At 51.1% G+C, this 15,061-nt stretch overlaps 1 long non-coding RNA gene across 1 annotated transcript; it reads left to right on the top strand.

Moving 5' to 3' along the window:
• The first annotated feature begins 2,800 nt into the window (after positions 1 to 2,800).
• On the top strand, positions 2,801 to 10,126 carry LOC308354038. Its single transcript, XR_013967842.1, has 2 exons — positions 2,801 to 9,697; positions 9,772 to 10,126. It is a non-coding gene; the product is annotated as an uncharacterized lncRNA (long non-coding RNA).
• Positions 10,127 to 15,061: the final 4,935 nt, after the last annotated feature.

Genomic DNA, 15,061 nt, shown 5'->3' on the forward strand with positions numbered 1-15,061 from the left:
CCTTCTCTGCTCCGTCTAAGATTCCCTAAAGTGCCAGAAGGTGCAAACTGCTCATTCTTCCTTTGTAGGTGGGCTGCCAATTGGTGAGCTAAAAGATATATTCAACATTTTTTAAGCAAGTAGTTAATGAATAGCTTCTTTGTTTTTTTAAGAGTGAGCCTCTTAAGTGGAGAGGGGAGCCTCCTCCACTGTTGGTGGGAATGCAAGCCGGTGCAGCCACTCTGGAAAACTGTGTGGAGGCTCCTCAGAAAGTTAATAATAGAGCTACCTACGACCCAGCAGTCGCACTACTGGGTATTTATCCAAAGGATACAAATGTAGTGAACCCGTGCCCCAATGTTTATAGTAGCAATGTCCATAATAAGCAAAATATGGAAAAAAAACAAGATATCCATCACCAAATGAATGGATAAAGAAGATGTGGTGTGTACACACACACACACACACACACACACACACACACAGGAATATTACTCAGCCATCAAAAAGAATGAAATCTTACCAATGACGTGGATGGAACTAGAGGGTATTATGCTAAGTGAAATAAGTCAATCAGAGAAAGACAATTATATGATCTCACTCATGTGGAGTTTAAGGAGCAAAACAGAGGATCACAGGGGAAGGGAGGGAAAAATGAAACAAGATGAAACCAGTGAGGGAGACACACCATAAGAGACTCTTAATCTCAGGAAACAAACTGAAGGCTGCTGGAGGGGTGAGGGGTGGAGGGATGGGGTAACTGGGGGGTGGGCATTCAGGAGGGCACGTGATGGGATGCGCATGGGGTGTTACACGCAACTGATGACTGACTGAAGTCTGCCTCTGAAATTAAAAGAATGAAAGGAAGAAGAAAGGAAAGAAAAGAAAGGGAAAGAGAAGATAACAAAGGAGAAAAAAGAAAGGAAGAAAGTCTTAATGAGTCAAAGAAAAAAAAAAGTGAGCGTCTTCTGGTGTCTTGGGTTCTCGATATATTCGTTTCTGAAGTGGCATTTCTGGTGAAGAAGCGCATACAGCTGGAACGCGTGGCTCTCGTTCATGAACGTGTGGTATTCCCAAACCACGTCATTACGGGATCCTGGCACACCTCACCCCGCCTTGGTGCTTCTCTGGGCTCTGGAACGCGACCCAGTGCCGCTGCAGGCTTTCACCTGTCGGGAGGGCTCGATGGTACCTAAGCAGGCGCGCCGGGAGGCCCAAGCCTCACTCTCTGCGGCAGCTCTCGCGGGGCCACAGGCTTCCTGTGTCTCTGCCTGAGGCGTTCTCCGGCTCTGCTGGGGACCATGGCTGGCTGGCTAGTGGGCAGGCGTGATGTGCTAGGGAGGTAATGTCCCGGGAGTGACTCAGTTAGTGGGCACAGCCATGGGTGGGTGGTGGATAGCTGGCTTCCTCTCCTCTCTGGGGGTAATGTAGAGACAGACTCCTTGCCCTCTCTGGATCCCCACTGGGCTGCGGCCCCCACTGCCTGTGACTGTATCCCTACCACGACCTTCCTTGTGTCTCCTCCCTTCCCTGTGTCACTCCCACACTTCGGGGTCACCTCTCCCATGAACTCTTTGAACTTGTAGGCTTGTCTTAGGGTCAACTATCAGGGGACACCCATCTGAGACATACAGGCTTTTCATCTTTATTGCTGTAGAAATTGGCTATTTCCAGAAAGCGTGATGATTGGTCACTGCCTCTTACTCATTGGTCATTGCACTCATTTCTTGAGTCCTACAGTGTGCTAGAATCCTTATAGAGACACAGACCTGTGGGCACCAACTGGGCAGATGGCAATGGCCTGGAGGAAGCCACGCGGGAGGGCATGTGCTGGGACAGAGGTAGGGAAAGCCCAGAAGGACAGGCAGACAAAATATAAAGCAAATGTGCTTGAAAGGTACTCTTAGAAGTAGAAAGAGCTTTTTTCCCAAATGAGCATTGGAGATGTGCCAAGTCTGGCTTTCTCACAAACAAAATTGGCCTTTGCAGTACAATCTGTTGCAATTTGAATTGATATTTCCAGCCATGTTGCAACGCAGGTTGGGTCGGTACAATCGTGGCAGCACTGGCTGACCTGACCGTTTTGAAAGGCAGCTCCCTGTTGCCCCATCTCAGTTCCCTGCGCCACGAGTGAGCGAACGATCCTCGAGCTTCACGGGGCCTCTGGCCGAAATAGAAGGAGCGCAGAGCTGGGAGCTGGGAGAGGTGGGTCTGAAGTTCACGTGTTGACTTTAAAGGACTGTGACCTCGGGCAACAAGTCCTGCAACCTCTTTGAGTCCAGATTCCTTGTAAATTATAAACTATAAAATTGCGAAACAATGGGCCGGGAACGAGGAGGGTTTTGGCTGCAGAAGCCAGGTGAGGAAGCACATGGTGGACGGTTCCATTTAAACACGAGAGCAGGGTAACTTGGAGGCTCAGGAGTCCGCAAGCCTGTGTCTGCCTTTGTGTGTAGTGTTCGTGATCTCTTCTTCCTGAAAGGAGATAGCGTGCTGCCCCCGGTGTCCTCGAAGACCCCTTGTGGCTTAGAGGCTTGGTGATCACTGTTTGAGCCTCAGGTAATAGCTGGGGTTTAATCTGAGATCTTTTGAGATACCTGATATGTCTTGAAAACGATATGTACAGGGTTATAAAAGAGATGTTTTTCTAAAGAGTTTATTTGAGGGAGAGCGAGAGGGAGACGGAAAGAACACACACAAGGGGGTGGGGAGGGGAGGACCAGAGGGAGAGGGAGGAGCAGGCTTCCCGCTGAGCAGGGAGCCCGATGCAGAACTCGATCCCAGAACCCTGGGATCGTGACCTGAGCCTAAAGCAGACGCTTCACTGACTGAGCCACCCAGGTGCCCCGAAAGAGGTGTTTTTAAACTGTGATCTGTGTGTACCTTTGTACAATTCTGAATACACCTGTGAGCTTGGAGATGTCTCGGGAAGGCGTGAGGTGCCATTCTCCCGGCCCCTGTTCCAAGTACACAGAGAAGTGATGCTCGTCTCCATTATGTCTTACAGGGATCCACTGTGCCCGTGACATCCCAGTGGGAGTGATGAACTCCTTATCAGATGGAAATATTTGCTTGTTTGACTTTTCCTACATCATACTTTCTTTCCTCTGGTTGTTTATTCCCAGTCAGTTCTATTTATAAGTCACGAGAGTTCACTCAAAAGCATCGCTCCAAGTCCCAAGGACCCATGCACACCAGAGGACACCTGTTTTTTTTTTTTTAAGATTGATTTATTAATTTTGAGAGATACAGAGAGAGAGAGCACAAGGAGTGGGAGGGCGGAGGGAGAGGCAGAGAATTCCAAGCAGACTCCCCGCTGAGCACAGAGTTCAACTCAGGGCTCAGTCTCCCCACCCAAGGATCACGACCTGAGCCAAAACCAAGAGTCGGGGTTTCACTGACCACGCCACCCACCTGAGAGCTCACTGTTTGGAGCACAACCTGCTTTAGGAATGTCAGTTCTAGTCGTTCCAAGTCTGCCACGCAGGGTGCTGGTCCCCAACAATTATGCATGCGAATCTATCCCTCCCTGCCCCCTGCCTGGCCCGCGCCGTTTCAGAAGAGCACCCTTGCTGCCTGTGCCTCCCTGGCTCCTGAGGCCCTGGCCCCGGGTGGGCTCCGCCGTTAGCAGCAGCACCAGGCAGCCGGCAGGGGAGGAGCAGCGCGTGTGGCCTCCGTTCTGCCTCACCAAGGACTGCAGGGCTGTAACTCTGCTGACGAGGCCTTCCATCATCCCTGGGAGGCCTATGACCACCGCCCTTTCCCGTGTCCCTCTGTCCTTCCCTCTGCCGGAGGGCACGCTCTGCCTTACCTCCATGAGCCCCGTGTGGCTTCTTCGTTCTTGAATCAGCAGCTTAGCAAATGCAGCAGCACGGAGTTGGATCTCAGACCCTTGGAATGGTTTCTGTTCTCCTGATCAGATCCTGACTGATGCCCAGGGGATGATGGCTTCATTCCACACTGGAAGAAACAAAGGTAGAGATCACAGAGCTAGTTAAGGTGCAAAGAAGGTCAGTCCCAGGCCTTCAAACCACACTGCTGGGGATAGCCTGTAGACCAGACCACCTTAAGTCCAAAAGGCCTGAAAGCTGGACAGGAACCATTCGATGTCACACTGTCCCATGATATTAGAGCTCCAAATGTATTGGTTTAGACACCCAGAATGATCCTTTTAAAGTCAAAGAGAAGCAGAAAGCACATTGTTTTAGATACATAGTTGATACTTCTCATTCTCAGCAAAAGCTAGCTTTGAATGTGTATTTCTGAAAAGATCACGAGGGATGATGAAATGTGTATGGGCTGTGACATATAGTTCCTGAGGCAGAAATGTAACTTTTGAGCATTTCCTCTCATCCCGTCCTCCATTCTGGGGGCAAGGCCTTGATTACCAACCCCCACACCCAACCTTGGGAGCTTCCTGTCCAGGGCTGGGCTGTCCCGCATCTGGTGGCCAGTATTTTTGAAAATTATCCTTTCTTCACGGACTAGGACTTTCAGCAATACCGCTAGCAAGAACCAAGGTGCTCCTTTGCAATGTTTTGTTTTTCTTTTTGCTCACTATTTGATCAAGATACTAGACAGCAGGGCAGCTGGCTGGCTTAGTTGGATGAGTGTGCGACTCTTAATCTTGGGGTTGTGAATTCAAACCCCACATGAGGTGTAGAAATGACTTAAATTAAAAAAATTTTAAAAAGAAAAGAGAAAGGTACTAAAAATCAATTTAAATGGCCAAAGAGTATTTGTAAGTCAAGTATTAAAAATTGCATCACTCTCGGGGCACCTGGGTGGCTCAGAGGGTTAAGCCTCTGCCTTCGGCTCAGGTCATGATCTCAGGGTCCTGGGATCCAGCCCCACATGGGGCTCTCTGCTCAGCAGGGAGCCTGCTTCCCTCTCTCTGCCTGCCTCTCTGCCTACTTGTGATATCTGTCTGTCAAATAAATAAAATCTTTAAAAAAAATTGCATCACTCTCTATGTAAAGAGAAAAGAGTTCTATCAAATGAAAGTTTCAGAGCAAGAGATCGAGAGTGGACCCAGGAGAGGGAGTTTCATTTTGGTGTGTGTGTCTGTGTGTGCGTGTGCTTTAAATACAGTCTGTAGAAGGAGGAAGAAGACCAGTGTCTGGTCAGATTCTGCAGACCAGAAAGTTGATTTTGTGCTCTGTGTTTGTCGTATTGACAGCCTTCCGGATTGGCAGTGGAGGAGTTTCTGTGTGCGTGGATGAGATTACAGAAGCATTCGATGTGTTCTGAAGGTCAGGGCTTGTTAGTTCACTCCGTTGTTTTTAGAAACCTTTTATTTTATAAGGCAGTATTTCACATTTTGTTTTTGGCAACTAAGAAGCTTCGAAGTTGGGGTGATGCTACGTTTTGACCACTGAGGGGGAAAGGTTGAAGTTAGGTAACCTATTACTAAATCTTAGCATGAGAAGATTTGAAGTTGGAAGAAAACTATAATTTGGTACAGAGGCTGGACATTTAGGGCAGAAGGGTTTTTTTTTTTTAATTAATTTCAGTTGTTTTATGTTACGATTTTGAAAGAGGCTCAGACTAGTTAGGGATCTCTCTAGTGGTTAAACAGGGGCCTAGCCCAGTAGCCTTTGTAGAAAGTTTTCACCCCTCACAGAGACAAGCAGCAGGACCATGTGAATGACCCCATCTCCAGGGAGAAGACCGCATGGATGACTTCTCGAATCACTCTCTGGGGTCCGGGAAAGGGAGGGAGCCGCCCTGCTTCCATCCTCCAGGCCCCACGAGAGCGTTTGGTGGGGACACATGACAGCTGGAGGCCCTCCGATCCAGGCCACCTGTGGAAGGGCCCCTGTGACCCCTGCCATCAGCGGTCCTTGCTCCATGTTGCCTCCAGAGCCCCAAGTCTGAACTGCCCCCTGCAGGGTTATTCCACCCCCCGAAGGAAGGAAGTCCATGGAGTTCCCAGAGCTGTTCCGTTTGTTAGTGAAGGCAGTGCTGGGAGGGATCCCCAGCCGTCCTGCGGGACAACCCCAATGTCTTACCGCTGCTCTATTCTAGGGCCTCTGATTCTGACTTCCAGGTCAGCATCTTTCCATAGCATGTTTATGGAGCTTTGAAAGGGAGGATGGTGGTTCAGGGATGTGACCAGAGGTCCCTGGAGGGGCCTCCGCATGGGCTCAGATTGGGTGATGGAGCAAGTTAGGCGCTGGCATCCGATTCCGTCCTCGCCTGGCCTGGCACCCAGTCTGCTCTTGGAGCCGTACTGCCTGAGCTCAGATGCCGGCCCATCCCCCACCAACAGGGCGAATTTTGGCAATTTGTACAAAGTCTTGGTGTCTTCGTTTCCTCTTTCATGTAAGAAAGTCACGGCACCTACATTGTAAGATCATTGTGAGAAATCAGTGTGTGTGTGAAAAGTGTTTATAGCATTTGATGGTGTTTAGTAAGTGTTCAATAAATGCTAGCTCTTCTCGGGGATTTGATAGGACGTCCAGGAGCACATGCTGTGCTAGAATTTTAACATATTTATACTGTAAAACCTGAATAATGAGCCGCGGCTTTGGGGACCCTCCTAGAAGGCGTCCAAGCCGTATCTGCAATTGTACATGCCTCATGCTGTTGTCAAACGGCTTTATTGAGATAGTTCACGTACCCATACGTGCTCTATTTTGAGAGTGGAAAATATTCTAAATCTGGAATTCTGGCCAAGACTGAAATAATATGACCATTATTGGACATGCAAATCTAAAAATAGGATTTCTTTTATGTATTATTTCCCACAGCTAGAACTGTGTCTGGTTATCTTGACACAGAATTGCATTTTTTAAGCAATATGAATTACATAGCTCAAATTAAACATTTTGTAATAATTCTGTTACTTTGGCTTAAGTCTCTTCTATGCAGATCTTGAATTCTGAATGTATACAGCGTGATGCAATTATACCACCTTACTGATGAATGTCTACAAGGAACTAAGTAAGATCGTGGGGAAGCATCCAGCATTTTTATTATCAAATGTGGGTGTTCATTTTCATAAGCTGCTTTGGTTTCTAGCACTGGCTTGAACTGAGCAGGCATGAACAGAAGCAATTCTGTGGCCCCTGTTTACTGAATCAACAGATGGGCCTTGTCTCTTCCAGACTTTGACATTTCTACATTTGACATGGTATTCTCTTTTGATTATGTGTCATGGGCTTAGAAATAATATTTCCACATCACGCACATAGTAAGCTTTATCTGAAAAATGCCATTTCTCATTCTTCCATGCTGATTTATTTTTGGTTGATAGCCCTCAAGATCTTCAAGCATTTGCTCTTTGGAAGAGAACTAAATGTCTCACAACTCGACACTCGCGTGTATTGCCCTGGTGTAAATGTCTGCACACAACACCGCAGTCAGCTGCATTCTACTCCCACCCCCATCGTTGCTGCCCTATATGCGGTAGAATTCTCTAGAAGGGATTCCTGAGTGCTCAGGCATAGTCAACGAAAGGTGAAATTCCTACTAATTTCATGGTTCTGAAAGTGAGTTGCTCACTCCCAGGTCACATAAGTATGTCAGCTTTTCATCTCTAAGAAATTCAAAAAATGCTCTAGAAACCTGAGAACCATGACCAATTACCTCTTATTAAGTTTTGACTAAAAAATAACATATGAATAAGATCATTGCAATACCTCATTGCACCTCATACGGAGTTTCTTATACATGAATGATATTATCCACATTAAAAAAACTTGACAATATTTTAAATCTTATTTAAAACTCTCATTTCTTTAACTTTGTTTCCAAAAGGCTTAATTTTTCTTATCTTGCTATTTTTACTAGAAGCCTCTAATTATTCAAAATGCTTGAGGCATGGGATTTTTGATTAACTATTAACCAGTTTAATTAGAACTGAGACTGGCCCAAATCATCAAACATATTTCAAATGTTGCTTGAATGGATAACAACTATTATTATTATAAACTTAATATGGTAGAAAACTGATGGTAAACAATATTTCCCATAATTGGGTTTCTGAAATGAGAATAAATCAGAGTAATACCTTTCACATCAGAAAGTTAATAGACCATGATGAATCTTGGATGTTCTAGAGTGTGATAGGTGCTATCCGGTGGGTCTCCTTACAGCTGTGGGGACGGTAGGTGTTCATTATCTCAGTTATTCTGATGACCAGACTCAGGTTCTCAGAAGGCTCCCAAGGAAGGATCAGGTCCCTCTGATCACTGGGACCTCAGCACGTGTCACAGCACCTGAAGTAAAGCTAGGCGCGCCTGTCAGCAGCCGTCGAGGGAAAGGTGCTTCTGCGTGGCTGATGTCAAGCGAGAGCACTCTAGATTAAACTGCAAGGAAGACTGAGGTATGTATGTTCTGACCCCAGGATGTTGTCTTAAAAAAACACACACCTCCGCAATCTGCTTACTTGGCATCTGGATACCGGCTGGATGCTGACTCGACACCGAGTTTCTCGTACTTCTGGTGCTGGAGTGAAATGGGGAGGACTCGATCCCGTTTTGGTCATAATGCGACAGGCAAGACTCAGAGCTGTTGCTGACAGACTTGGTGTGAAGACTCCTCGACATTTTAGCCTAGTCCAGGGTCTAAAGTTGTAGGACTTAAGGCTTCGCTAACTGGCTCCTGGGAGCTGATCGCCCCTTGGGGAGGTGACTCCCGCCACCGGCTCCGGCTGTGACGGATGTCTGCGTGTTGCTTGGTGAGAACCATGTCACCTCCTCTTGGCCCCCCCACCCGCTGACTTGCCCCTGACGTCGGGCATGGCTCCCCCTGGCCCTGGCAATCCTGACTCCCATCGCAGGGCTCTGGGGTGACACTGGATTTCTGCTCAGACCCCAGCGGATGGTCTGGGGGTGGTTATCTCCAGGGACTTTCTGCGGTCGAGCTGAGGGGAGCCCGGCCCTGAGCGCAGAGGCCGTGGGCTGAGACGCCAGAGCGCTGCTGCCGTTTCTGAGAAGGGAAGGGAGCCAGCTGCTTCGAGAGAACAGAGAGAAGCGACAGAGGGAAGATCGCTGCAGGTGTCCAGGCCGCCTCTGCGCATTCTTGCGGCCCAGCTGCATCTGTGGCCTTCCTCACATTTGGCTCTTGAAACCTCTTTTGGATTCCAGGGACAGTTATTTATTTGTTTTTTTTACGTTTAAACTTGACTTCTGACGTTGGATGCTCAGTAAAAGGTCTGACCCACACGAGATTAATTTCTCAAGTACAAGGTCGGTTTATTCCTGAATAGCATCCTGACTTAGCCGATAGAAGGTGAGTAGGGGGCGCGAGAAGGGAGGGGAGCAGCCAAGCTTCTAAGATGAGTCCTTTGGGAGCCGTGCCCCTCACGCCTGCAGGGCCCGGACCACAGAGCCTGACCTCCTGGTTCTCCTTCCTCTTGGATCCGTGCAGCTCACTATCTCCCCGCCCTGACACGTCTCCTAGTGTAAAAAATCCTTCTTCATGTAGATGAAGAACATTTTAAAAAGAACTTTTTTCAACTTCAGCTATATTGAGGTAAAAATCGACATGTAAAATTCTGAGATGTTTGAAGTGTGCATTGTGGTGATTTGATGTACACACACATTGTGAAAGGGGCCCCATCTGGCTGGCCTTCCCGCGTGTATCTTCTGTGTTTCTGCAGAGAACATTGAAGTCCCACCCTCTTAGCAAATTTCAATCATGCAGTACCACGTTATCAACTACAGTCGCCGCGTTGTACATGAGATCCTCAGGCCTTCTCCATCTTGTGGGGGTAAGTTTGGACCTCCCCCCCCCCACATTGCCCCTTTTCTGCCCTCTGTTCCTTTAAGTCTAACTTTTTTGTAGATTCCACAGATAAGTGACGCTCTACGGCATTTGTCTCTCTCCGTCCGACTTAGTCCACTCAGCAGAATACGCTCAATGTCCACCCACATTGTTGTCGACACAAGACAGGAAAAGATGCCCAGCGTCACTCGCCATCAGCGAAACGCACCTCAGAACCACCGCGAGTCATCACCTCGCGCCTGTCACAGCGGCCAAACTCAAAAACGCAAGAAGCCACCAGCGTCGGTGAGGGATGTGGAGAAAAGAGAAGGCTTGTGCCCCGTGGGTGGGAACGTAAATTGGTGCAGCTGCTATGGAAAACAGTATGGGGTTTCCTCAAACAATTAAAAATTAGAAATACGGTGTGATCCAGCAATCCTGCTTCTGGTATATACGCGAAGGAAATGAAATCAGGGTGTGGAAGGATCATCCGTGCCCCCCCGCGCGCCGTGTTCATGCAGCTGTACTCACTGTGGTCAAGACACGGAAATATCCTAATGTCCATCAGCGGGTGAGTAGATAAGGAAAATGGAGTAACTGTGCGGTGGAGAGTTATTCAGCCATGAGAAAGAAGGAAATCCTGCCATTGGCAGAAAACTTTATTTCCATATTCATCAACTATCCAATTACATTTTAAGATACACTGTTTTCTGAAGATACATAAGGAGTTTAAACTTCTCCTTCTTGAATCTGTCACTTTCAGAAATATTCTCAGAATGTACTTGATTTTTTTCCTGGTACGTAGATTGATGCTAACATTCCTCTCAGGCTGATATTTGTTTAAACCATTTCAAAGCTTAGAGAGACCTGAGGCATGTGGCTGGCTCCGTCAGAAAAGCATGCAACTCTTGATCTCAGGGTTGTGAGTTCAAGCCCCACATTGGGTATAGAGCCTACTTTAAAAAAAAAAAAAAAGTATATCAGTTTTTCAAAGCTTAGAGGGACATAGACATCCAAGTCATTTTGGTGTATTCTTTATTTTTTTAATAAAAACTCGATATGAGAACTCTTTCCCCTCAGCAGTGCATGGAGTCCAGAAAGCAAAGGCATCCTCTGCAGGGACGGGTCTGTTGCCCGAATCTCAGTGACTGAATTGTGCAACTCTCATGACTTGTTCATGAGAGAAACTTTTTGGGAGCATTTCACCATTTTAAGTGATTTAATGGTTCAGTGACAACAAACTACAATTATTTCCTGATACATGAGTTGATTTCACTAGTACCTTCTACATTCGGGTATGTTTGCATTTGAACATAAGTTGGGCACTTTTCTCTTCAGCCCTCGGGAGTCAGTGCAGATGGTCCTTGAGCATCCTGTCATCAAATGACTGACGTTCGTGTCATCATATTGACTTCACATTGCGTTCTTGAAGCAAAGCTTGCAGTGGGGAGCTCTCCCTGCTCCCCACATTTGCCCCGCTGCCCCAGCCATGGCAGTCCGCTCCTCTTGGGGCTCTGGCCCCTCTTTTCACACAGGGCCACTCCCTTCCGCGGACTCAGACACCCGCCCCGCAGGTTGCAGGGCTCCCACGCAGGGCTCCCCTGCGCCCTTGGCTTTCCCTGTTGGAGGGGGGCGTGGGGAACGCACCGTGCCTGGCCAGGCACGGGGACTCGGCACTGCGGCGGCCGGCTCTTGCTTTCTTAGGCCGATCACCCTGCGGATCCCCTCCACGGCTGCTGGAGCCCCCAAGCTTGGCTTTGCCGCAGAGACCATGGCTCTGTGTGGCTCTTGTGGGGACTTGATGGAGAAGTCCGGGCCTCCTCCAGCCCCACCGAAGTGAGGGTGGCCGAGTCTGCAGATCGCTGGCTGCCCTGTCTGCCACTCTCCTGTCTTCCCGGCGGCCCCGCGGGGCTGGATCTCCTGCTCCGTGGCTGGGATGACCCCGCAGCGGCTTTCTGGTGTCACTGGGCTGCGGGATCTCAGACTGCGCAGCTCAAACCACGGTTATCTCTTCTTTGCCAGTCCGGGAGGCCAGAGCTGCGAGAGAAAGGGGTCCGCATGACTGGTTCCTTCCAAGCATGGGGGGCAGGGGTGGGCATGGCTCTGTCCCCGGGCTCTTCCCAGCCTCAGGGCTTTCCTGACAGTCTCTGCGGCTCCTCAGTTCCAGCATCTCCCCAATCTCGGCCTCCGTGTTCACATGCATTCTCCCTGGTGTGTGCATGGGCTTGTGTCCAAATGTCTCCTTTTTATGAGGACACTCATGTTGAATTACGGGCCACCCCACTGCAGCGTGACCGCACCTTAGTTCATTACATCCACACCAACCAGATTTCTAACTACAGTCACATTCTGGGTCCCCCCACATGAATTTGGGGGACATACAATTCAAGCCCTAACAGGTTTCCTGGCCCTGGGACTGCACCTGAGGTCAGAGGAGGGCTACAAATCTGTGCTTCTCTCCACAGTGACCCGTCAACTTTGGGCTGATTTCACTGCCTCTGCCCTTCCCTCTCAGAGGACGGGCTTCTGTGCCCCCTCCAGCCAGATCCCCCTCCGGGTCAGGGCTGTGCTCCCCTGGGCTCTCCGCTGGAGTGACACGGACAGGTCACCACCCCTTGTCTTGTAGTGCCGCGGGAAGGCACATGGACGTTCTGGAAGGCCTTCCCTCTCCGTCTTCTCAGGCCTCGGCTTTGTTCCTGGGACCGGAGCTTTGCTGAACCCACGACAAACAGTGTAAATGATCTTCGGCAGATGCAGAGCTCTTGCAAGCACAGAGGGTTCACTAGAATGAGGTGTCAAATATTAACCTGATTGCGAGAAGTTTTTGTGGGAACAACACAACCCTTGAGCTGCTAGCACCTTGGGGCTGGGCTTTTGGGGTTCTGGGACCCCACGTCATGGAATTTAGGACGACAGAGCTCAGAGGGTGCTTGGAGATCGTCTGGCCGGTGTGAGTCACCGGAGGGCTGGGGGGAGGCTGGCCGCAGGTCCCTCTGCCATCCCTGATGGGGACACTCAGCTGGGGCCACCTCCTTGTGCTCCTGCCCAGACTTCAGGGCCATGCTGGCCGGGACTTGGGCCGGTAGAAGCATCCAGTTCCCAGCCCAGACGTAGACTCTTCCCCGTAAGGCAAGGCCCAGGGGAGAAGTAGGCTGCACCCTGCGAATTGGGCGGTGCATCGAAAAGCCGACTGAGCAACAATCCCAGTACCACTCCCCCTTGGGTTCTCAGATGACAGCACGGCCCTCAAGCTCCTTCCTGAACGCACTGACGCTGCCACTCCCCGGGGAGAGGAAGGAAGGGGACGGACGATATCCAACACGTAATAAACATTTTCTTACATAATCTCACTCAATCCCTGTGACCAGCTCGCGAACCAGGATACACTACTGAAGGGTTTCTCAGGGCCACCGTCACAAAGTGTCCCAGATGGGTGTGTAAGCAGCAGACGCTCATTCACCGTTCCCGAGGACACAGTCCCCACATCAGGGTGTTAGCAGGGAAGGCTGGGGGGGCGCGGGTCCTCCCTTGTTTCTTCCAGCTCCCGGTGTTGCTGGAGTCTCTGAGTGTTCCTTGCCATGTGGACACAGCCCTCCCACCTCAACCTCTCTGCGTCCTCTCCTCACCGGGCACAAGTCCCACGAACCCCGCGTGCCTGTCTTGCTTTACATACGGATCCACCTGCAAGGACTCTGCGTCCAAATGACACCACAACCGCGTGTCCCTCGCGGGGACAGAACTAACGCCCAACAGCGACCAGCATCTTACAAATGCGGAAACCGTGGAGTCAGGCTTCAGGTTTGAGCTCGCGAGGCGACAGAAGCAGGACGCCAAGCCGGTGGGGCCCGTCCGAGCAGGTGTCCTCCCGCCGCCCCAGGTGGAGGCTGGCGCCTCCGCCCGCGCCCCCCCCCCTCCGCCTCCCTGCGTGCGGGGCCGCGCGGTGCTCCAGGACAGACGCAGGACGGCGGCCGCGGCCTTTGGGGCAGGGCAGACGCCCCTACATCCTCCCCGGCGAGCCGAGCCCACGGGCGCCTCCCAGGATCACTGGCTGGTGAGGGCCGCCTGCCCCGCCGTGCCCAGGCCACGAGGGCGAAGCACGATCCCGGAGGGGAGAGGGAGCCCCGGCCCCGGCAGGCTCGCGGGCCACGGAGTCCGCGGGGCCGAAGTCCCGGCCCCCGTCACCCCGCCCGGCGCTCCAGTGACCACCCGGGCGGATTCTAGATTCTTGGAACAGAAAGAGAAATGGTGCGAGGGTTAGGAGAACCAAGGGAGACTTAAATCCAAGAGCCTCTTACGCTGTGTCCGCGCTGCTTAGCCCATGGGGGGGACAGGAGGACGCGCCGTCCATCGGACTCGCTCAGCAAACCTCTGACCTCCTGGCCCCCGTGGCCTGCCGCATGGGTTTCGTTCTAAACGACAGAAGTGGGGATTTTTTCCTGATGAACTTCCCATTCCCCTTCCCTGTTCCCCGTGTCAGTAACCTGGATAATGCATCAACCCCAAATTTTAATTTTTTCTTTTCCCACAGATACTAAAAATAAAGTCCCCCCTCCCCATAGACTTTGGCTAAACCAAGTGCCCCCTAACAGCAGGCACTCCAGGAGGAAACAGGGAGATCCGTGCTTTGAATTTTGTTGACAGAGATAGTAGCGGCACTTTCCACCCCTGCCCGCCCCCAGGGAAGACCACGCAAGCTTCATGCTTCCCCCGTGGGGAGCAGGTGGCGGGTGGCCCGTGTGGTGCAGGTGTGGCTGCTGGGCCGAGTGCAGAAGGCGGCAGCCGGGCGGAGCCCCACCCCGACCACCGAGTGCCCCCCACATCTGTGAGCCCCCTCCTTGCTCCGGTCCTGCAGGGCAGGCAGGACCCGCTTCTTTCCGATCTTCTTCCCACACCAGGGGCTTGTGCCCTGAGCCCACGTACCAGTGACACAAGGCGTGATGGTCGTGGAAGAAGACTATTGTCCCGAAACAGGCCTTTCTCACCTAGTGATGCTGATTGTTGCAAAGTCACTTCTTAGTTGCACCTAGCACGCGACTGGTTGGGTCTCACTTCTCTTCCCAGGGAGCAGATAATAATCACAGTCGTCAGCCTTCGGGCAGCTCTGTCCGTCTGCGGGGCACCTGGAGTCCGGTGTGTCTCGCCCCTCATCTTTATCCTTCCCAGGAGACTTTGAGGATCTGGGGAAGGCGCCGCCGGGACCCCCGGCTTACAGGCCGGCAGCGGAGCGAGCCGGGGATCGGGGAGCTCACTCCGGGGCTCACGGCCGAGAACTGCAGGGTTCGTGCTCCCCACGGCCACGAGGCTGCGCACGGACAAAGCTCTTGGCGGACCAAACACGAGGCCACATCTGTTTCCTTCTCCTCGTCCAAGC

The sequence above is a fragment of the Martes martes genome (genome assembly GCF_963455335.1).
Source record: "Martes martes genome assembly, chromosome: 13".
Taxonomy (NCBI): Eukaryota; Metazoa; Chordata; class Mammalia; order Carnivora; family Mustelidae; genus Martes; species Martes martes.